General features: G+C 40.4%; 1 long non-coding RNA gene across 1 annotated transcript; it reads right to left on the bottom strand.

Annotated features, from left to right (window-relative positions):
- Positions 1-588: 588 nt before the first annotated feature.
- Positions 589-3,476, bottom strand: LOC124275053. Its single transcript, XR_006898197.1, has 3 exons — positions 3,347-3,476; positions 2,654-2,701; positions 589-853 (listed from the first exon to the last, which is right to left on the bottom strand). It is a non-coding gene; the product is annotated as an uncharacterized LOC124275053 (long non-coding RNA).
- Positions 3,477-9,340: the final 5,864 nt, after the last annotated feature.

Raw genomic sequence — 9,340 nt, 5'->3', positions numbered from 1 at the left:
AAACAAACAATTGTGGTGGTCGTCAACATGTGACACACAATACTAAAATTTACTTTCCGGACCCAGAAGCATTTCTGTGGTATGTCTTTCATTAGAAGTAAATATCGTCCGGTATGCGATGTTTCCGGATATCTTGGGTCTGGATAAGCGGGGTTCTATTATATTGCGTTCACGCCGAAAGCCTTTCACAACAAAGATCTTTGCCGGGTTGGATAAGGGTTCGAATCCCGACCAGGTGCTGTGCGTGACTCCACAGAGTCCCTTATGGCAGGCCAGGTGAACAAGCCACCCAAGGGACATTTCAAGCATACTTCAAACTACAGACTAAACACCTGTTTCAATGGCCATAACTCTGGGAGTGAGTATGGTTTTACACCACGTTTTGCAATATTCTAGCAAAGTCCAGGTGACACCAGACATGGGCTTCACTCCTTCTACCCACGTGGGATATCGAACCTGGGTCTTCGGCTTGACAAGCTGACGCGTTAACCACTAGGCTACCTCAATCTCTGGGACAGGCCTCACTGGCGGAAGCGACAATGCTGATAACAGCTGCAGTCCACACTTTGGATTGACAACGATACAAGATAAAGCTTCAAATTACTTTATGGTCCAAATGGTATTTTTCATGGTGCAATGTAACAGTATAAAACAGGATATGGCAAGGTTAGCTAAAATGATTATGAGTATTTCCACAGTCTTGTTGAGATTATGTGAGCCCCCGTCTGTGACAGATTCTGGGGCAGACGTGTCATGGTGGTCACTGGCTACTTGGACAAGACATAGCCCAGCACCATCGCCAAGGACCCCAGAAGGACGGAGATGCCTTGGGTGGCGGCGGAGTTCTCGGGCTCTGAAATACACAAGGTGTTGAATATACCACACAGTATACATATACCACACCATACGTATACTCGCATTTAAATATTTAGACACACAAACGTACATACACACACGGAGACATCCATACATCCATCCATACATACATACATACATACAAACATACATACATACATACATACATACATACATACATACATACATACACATACATACATACATACATACATACATACACATACAAACATACATACATACATACAAACATACATGCATGCATACATACATACAAACATCCATACGTACATACATACATACATACATACATACATACATACATACATACATACATACATACATACATACATACATACAAACATACGTACATACATACATACATACATACATACGTACATACATACGTACATACGTACATACATACATACATACATACATACATACATACATACATACGTACATACGTACATACATACATACATACATACATACATACATACATACATACATACATACATACATACATACATACATACATACATACATACATACATACATACATACATACATACATACATACATACATACATACATACGTAACCTAGAGAAAGAAAATATAAAAGCAACCAAACTACCCCCGAATTTACCGCATTTACGCTGCTTCCATCACTTCTAGCAAAATTCAAAATTCATACGAAACATAAATATGCAACCCTAATGTGCCCCCTCAGTCTGTCATTTCTTTCGGTCATCATCCCCCCTCTTCCGATCTGAAATAATACTGTGCCAAATACGCGCCATCGGAAAGCGCAGGTAAAATCTCCAATCATCAACATAGCTTTCATTCACCTGAGGAAGAGCAGCCGCATACACCGAAGCTTTGTAAATACCTTGTTATAAACAACTTGACATCAATAAAATATCTTCCTTTTTGTGTTCGATTCATTGTCCAGTTAAAATTTCCACATGAGAAACTCCGAAGCTGGCTATAAATAATCCACGGGTGTATAAGCAATACCCTTGCGTTCATTCAAGTATATTCTCGCGATCCCCGCGGATTGAGACAATGAAAAACATTCAAACTGACGTATATAACTCCCCGAATTCATTAAAATACATGAAGTGGGACAGAAACCCACTGTGCAATTGTTTCTGGTGACGTGGACACCTTGTGGAGTAATTCTAGGAAAGGATCCCCGACTTGCCAAATATTAAACCACCGTTCCCATGACTAGCCCTACCCACAAACGCACTGCTGGGTAGTGTTCCGATGGTTAAACCACCGTTCCCATGACTAGCCCTACCCACAAACGCACTGCTGGGTAGTGTTCCGATGGTGTTCAGAACAAACCTACACGTCTTCAACAGAGGAACGTATGTTCCGGTGTAGAGTCAACGGTACAGATCATATTGTATAAAATCATCTTTCATAAACACTATGACGGAATGTCCAGTAATGCCACCTATGATTTGTATCAGTTGTTAACTAGGTGTTTCACGCTCGTTGTTATGTGCACTGACAGTACTTGACTTGGGAGAGTGAATGATGCGTAAGGTTATTACCACACTCCACGACATAACGCCACGAGGGCCACCACGACACACACTCCCTTTTACCACACTCCACGGCATAACGCGACGAGGTCCACCACGACATACACTCCCTACTTTCCCCTTGTATACTATATAGATGTCATATATGAATTTCCATAAAATATTTTTGAATGCTCAGTCAAAATGGAGATATCCCCTAGGCAATGAGTTTAATTAAACAATGATGGAATATTTCAATTACCTGAGGCCGCTGCGACGGGACTGAACCCAATGCTGATCACAGCAAATGCTGAAAAAGAGACAGATTTTAAAATATAATAATCGAAATAGTGTAATTTCTTTTATATTTATTTGCAGGACAAGCAACCTCGGAATCACCCCCACATCTCCCATGTGGGCTCAGAGTTTCAAACAACATAACGCTTTGTCATACTGAAGACGACAGTTGAGAAACTTTTCAGATACTAAACTGACATTATCATTACGTTTTAAACAATCCGATCTTAGAAACAGATCAGAAATAATGCGAACTTGATAACCACTGCACATTTGATCATGCACAATGCATATCAAATAATGCATGCATAATGCACAGTTGAAAGCCGATGTATAATGCGCAATTGATAACGCATGCACATAGTACAGCGGACGGCGCAGAACTCGTCAACTTCAGGCTTAATTACAACACATTCATTGACACCTTGCTATAGGTCTTGTCTATATACACACAGAGGAACTAAATACTCTTGAAACATTATACTTATTCTAGTCAATACATCGTCACAAGTAGGATAGAGAAAATGTATAACGAGAATATTTCAAACAATTTGACACAATGCACAATCCGCAATAATATACAGCTCTATCGTGGGTCAGAGTATTTCAAGCATATAACATTCGATGAAGAGAAATAACATGAGGCATTGAACCTTACCGACAAGGAGGCACATGGCGAGGAGGGATTCCATCTTTAAGATCGGGTTGTAACTTCAACGACAGTGACGAACGCTCACCTCACGCTCACATTTATACACCAGGAGTTGTTTGGTGTGTCACGTGATCAACGATGACAAGCAGTATTTTCTTAGCCCTTTCATCCGCTTGTTGTGTAGCGTGAAGCGTTGTGCGAGATCTATAGCTTTGCTACAGTTTTAGATGGCCAGTATCGATTAGTGGTTGGCATTCTTACAGTGTCTTTGTGTGAAAATATCGATCTTTAAAATATTGCATAGTCACCGTGACTTAGTAGAATACACAGTGAAATATTCATAAGTTGATTTTGTATGCACAGGGGTTTGTTGGGGGACTGTTGAATGAAAGCGACTGGACCCTTTCCACACTCATACGAAAACTACTTAATCAGACTTATATATCAATATCATGCAGACATCGTTTCAGGTGTTTGCAAAACGATCAGTTCAACATGCCCCAACACATGCAGCGGCAAGTCAATTGTTCACCTTAAAATACACGGGGACACATGTCTAACATGATATGTTTTCAAAGCTTAACGGAAGCATTAAATGTTGTACCCTTGCTGGAATAACCTGTGTACAAGAGTGGTATGCCAGCTCTTTGAAACAGAAAGAGTAATTGTTGCTCTACATGAAACTTATCGATGAGGGTGAGTGAGTGAGTTTACTTTTACGCCTGACTCAGCAATATTCCAGCTATATGGCGGCGGTCTGTAAATAATCGAGTCTGGACCAGACAATCCAGTGATCAAGAACATGAGCTTCGATCTACGCAATTGGGATACGATGACATGTGTCAACCAAGTCAGCGAGCCTGACCACCCGATTCCGTTAGTCGCCTCTTACGACAAGCATGGGTTGCTGAAGATCAATTCTAACCCGGATCTTCACGGGTGCATCGATGAGGGTAAATAAGTGAAAAGGATTTCGTTATTTCAATGTTATTTAACGCCGTCATATCTTTGATTCTATAGCCGATCCAGATGTTTATGCGTTATCACTGCCATTTAAAGGAAATTGTGGGTGGGTAGCTTAGAATTTCATGTGTTTGCCTATCTCGATAAAGGGGTAAGTTCGTTTCTCCATGACCAAACACATTGTAACACAGGATATAGCAATAACTGTAATAACAAGGCAACATGAACCTGTAGTCAATCCAGTTAATAAAAGCTATATCACATCAAAGAAAACAGAATATATTCAAGTCAGATATATCCTACATAATTCAAATAATCATTACGGTATTAAACGGGTGGTAAAACAAGATGTAATATGTTCTGTAGGAACAAGACCATTGGGGGAGAGACGCCATATTTTGTATGCCTTCCGGTTATCAGCCGGATTCAACTCTGACCAATGACTAGCCACTGGTTTGACCGCTCTGCAGAATTTACATTGTCATCATTTAGCTGTTTCCATTTCGTAAATATCTCACTTTCCCTAACACCTCTCTCATCATCTGGTTTCATCATCATATTTCCACCAGTGTTTGCCTCTTGCACTCAATGGATTCTGCATCATTGTTCTCTGACGCTGACGTTATTATACAGTACAACCAGAAATTATTGAGAATTTAAAGATTGTAAATTTTAATTTTTTTCACTCATTACTCACATATTAAATGTGAATATTATAATCAAGGTTTTGACCCGTGTTTGGGAACTTGATTATACCCTTAATAAGAAGAAGAGGAACGATTACAGTCAAGCAGTTTACTGTCAGTGGTGTTGTGTTACAGAATTGGATACAACTGATAAACAGAAATACATGGCATATGGATTGACAATAATATGAATACATGAAATATATACAAACAACTTCGATATGAAATGTCAATATTTGTATTACGTAAGGGGAAGCTAGGTAGATAGGGGATATAGCTGTAGGTAGAGCTAAGAACACGTTCATGTCTAGAGAGAGAGCATTCGACATGTAAGTGAAAATGAATACATATATGCTTGGTTTAATACCTCTAAACTATGATGCGTAATTCATTACATGATGATAGATATATACACACATATACATACAAAATAAGGAATATACATATCTTAAAACACACAACGTATCGTGCATGATCATTCATAACAGAAATAGTTAATACGTATAACCCATATACAAACAAGGGATAATTACGCATAACAGTGCACGTGTCTAAGTGGGTTTATATTAGAAGGTGAGCAAGCAATAAAATCATAAACTGTTTAGATTATTCCATACATATATAAGACAACAATATCAAATAACAAGGCGTAAATGTTTCTTACCTTAATAAGAAGAAGAGGAACGATTACAGTCAAGCAGTTTACTGTCAGTGGTGTTGTGTACTGACTAGTGAAGATGCTCGGCTTTTATAGTAATCGCCCTCCTATGTTTTGACTTTGAGTGATACCTTACTGAATGAATTGTACATTGTCTTGAATGTTAATCGTGACCGATGATACGTCGCTGCTGTATTGTTACGTAACTATATCCTGTACGGCGATGCAACTGCGGCCGCCATACAATAGACCGTCAGCGTGCGCGATGGCTTTGATGGATGTGTCCATCTTACGTCACTATAGCCTGCTATGTAGCTGTCAGTGTTCAATCTGCCACATACACATCTACTGTTAGATGTGCTTGTAGATATATTCTAATAGAAATGTTATGAATACTTCGATTCCATTTAGGTTTAGTTAATAATTATATCAGAGAACCTCAAATATTTATAGGCAATAATCGAAGTATAATGAGTGTATTTTACACTGGTATAATATTAGCAGAACATAACTCCAGATTCAAAGACAGGTGAACAGTTAGTATTTTGTCAAGTCACCATGAGCAGCAATGCAGGCTTCAATGTGGCGGGGCATACTACTGATCAAAGAAGTTAGAAAGTCGTGGTCCATGCTGTCCCAATATCGGACCACCTCTTCTTTCATGTCAGCAATATTTGTCAGATTTTTCTTATTGACACTTTCATTCATAGGTCCCCAAACATTTTCTATTGGATTTAGGTCAGGGCTATAGCTTGTCCAATCTAATAATGTCATATTTTTGGTCCGCAACCAGGCCTGTGAATGCTTTGAACGATGTTTTGGGTCGTTGTCCTGCTGGAAAATCCAAACATTTCCATAGAACACGTGAGCAGATGGAAGTAAATGTCCCTCGAGAATATCTGTGTACCGCTCACTGTTCATATTCCCTTCAAATACACAGAGGGGCGTTGCCCCTAACACAGATATGCCACCCCACACGTTAAATTTCGGACTGTACTTTGGGCGCTGATACAAAGGTTTTTCAGTTTGTTTGGTCCCGAATTTCAGTGTATTAGGAAACAGCAACACAGAACTTTCATCTGAGAAAATCACATTGTCCCAGTTAAAATTCTATGCTGTAAGCACCAGTTCAACCTTCGCTCCTTTTGTTCAGGTTTCATGATTCGGTGATGGAATTCCTCGACATTTCTGCCAACCCATTGCATGCAGCTCAGTTTTAATTGTCTCCTTACAGACAGCCACGGTTCCTCTATCAATCATATCCAGCCTTAAGTTTTCTAAACTCCTTCGTTTGTTTTTAGAAACAAGAATACCAAGTCGCCTCCTGTCACCGACAGTCAATTTTCTGGGCCTACCTGCGCCTCCCTGGTGCTCAATGCCATATCAATTTGCAATATTTTTCAAAACACGATAAACAGTGGACAAAGGGATGCCTGTTCTACTTGAAATCACTTTAGCTGATCTGATGTCCTTGTTATAATACCCTAAAATCAACTTCCTCTTCTCTAAATCATCCATACTGAGTATCACTGAAAATGTCGTCTGCTAGCAAGTAAACAAAGGGGGATAACTCTTCACAAACTAATGAAAAAGGATTAACGGATTTGTCTCTCTTGAATAAAACCAAGCACTTGATAGCTGGTCAAGGTTGTTTATACTAGAAATCGTATTAAACATATTCCTAAAATTCTCAATGATTTCTGGTCATACTATATTTCCGAGCTACAAAGAAGTAAGCCCAATTGCGTAGATCGGTCTCTTGCGCTACGCCTCGACAGTGACCCAGGCAATGACTACCTAATGGCAGCCATTGGCGACCTTCAGTACTGTGCGATACGCCATATATTTACTGCAGTAAAATTCGAGAACGGGTGGTTAGAATTTTTTCATAGCATTTTCATCGATACTGTGGGGAAGTATACGTCACCAGAACAACGCCCATCATTACCTTTAGTGTACGAAACGTTATTTAAGCAGTCCGAGACACGAAAGTCGTCGTTACATGGGCGAAATGTAAACAATGACACACACACCATTTTCAACACCGACATGTGCGTTGATATTTCGTGTCAGCTCGCTATTGTGACGAAATCGTACGCATAAAACATGGTTCTAAACAACCGCATTGATTACATAGCAGGAAAATATATATTTGTGATGATACCCTGCGTTTACCATTCCATATGGTTCCATATTAGTGCAGTAAGTGCATGGTATGTTTTAGAATGTGGCACCAATACGCTTTCATACCTTTCTCATTTTATCGGTTTTACGGAAACAGTGAGTATGGCTTTAACGCTTTTAGCAATATTCCAGCAATATCACTGCAGGGGACACCAGAAATGGGCTTCACATATTGTATCCATGTGGGGAATCGAACCCGGGTCTTCAGCGTTACGAGCCAAAGCTTTATTCTCTCTGTTTTTTCAGTTTATATACACTACTGATTAAATGTTCATTCCCTTTACACTGTTTGAGAATGCGGGTATGAGGCGGGTGGTCAACGGGTTGCACACGGCTCAACCACTGGGAATGTTACAAGGGGGCTGCCCGGGCAACTGTACCGCTGTTGGTCAGTTTGTCAGGAACAGGTCTCCGCACAAACACCCTCCTAGACTAGTAGAAAGGTTTCAAGAAAGAACATTCCGTAGCCTGAAGCAGAGCCAATTCAGTTAATTTATGATGAAGAAACTGCCCAACGTGATCACCGTGAGACGTTCATATTAAAACGTCATTTTGGACATTAAAAATTAATCGTGTAGGAGATGGAACAAAGACCATGGAACAAGTTGTTTTGAAACCGCCTTATTGATCCCGACGGAAAATCAATCGGAGATTAATTACTATGAATGTTGTGTCAAGGTATCAGTAAAGTCATGAATATCACCGATGTCACCATGACAATGTGTATGTCGATATACTCCGGAAACATGACCCTAAACAGAGGGAAATGACGGGGTGACATTTTCTGTTTCTCCTTCTCACCACCTCCATTTATTGGGTTCTGTTTCACCTCCAATACCCCAACACACGACCATCATCTCACCCTTATCTCACTCCTCAATACTCTTCCACTGTATCATCCTCATACACTGCATCCACTCACTATCTTCTCCCCCTTCCTCCCCTCCCAGTCGCACCCTCCATTAACTATACAAGACTAAAAACAAAACAGACAAGCAACCACACCAAGCAAAACCTCAAAACACGATTTATGGTTTTCATTAAGCCGAATGAATCGTGTCTATATTTCAAATCATGGACAGAACAGTTTCCATGGTAGCGAGTGAGTTAGTGTGTTTGGTTTAACGTCGCTATGAACAGTATTCCACTTACATCAGGTCGTTCAGTAAGAAAGGGGAAACCTGCACATATAAGGCGGCCACCACGCTGGTGACATTTACCATAGCTACCATAGTTAGCACCAGCCCCCACTTCCCACATCCCACATCCCGTTTCCATAGTAACAAACAGAGGATTTATAAAGTGAGTGAGTGAGTCAATGAACAGTCTTTTAGCAATATGCCATATTTACCCCGCGGAGACGGTAAATGTATGTACTCTATACGTATGTGTGTATATGTGTGTGTATGTGTGCATGTGTGTGCATGTGTGTGTGCATGCGTGTGTGTGTGCATGCGTGCGTGTGCGTGCGTGTGTGCGTGCGTGCGTGCGTGCGTGCGTGCGTGCGTG

This window comes from Haliotis rubra, unplaced genomic scaffold, assembly GCF_003918875.1.
Source record: "Haliotis rubra isolate DU_JTF1 unplaced genomic scaffold, ASM391887v1 Scf1044, whole genome shotgun sequence".
NCBI lineage: Eukaryota > Metazoa > Mollusca > Gastropoda > Lepetellida > Haliotidae > Haliotis > Haliotis rubra.
Note: the sequence above shows the minus strand (reverse complement) of the source record. Positions and strands in the feature narration are given on the sequence as shown.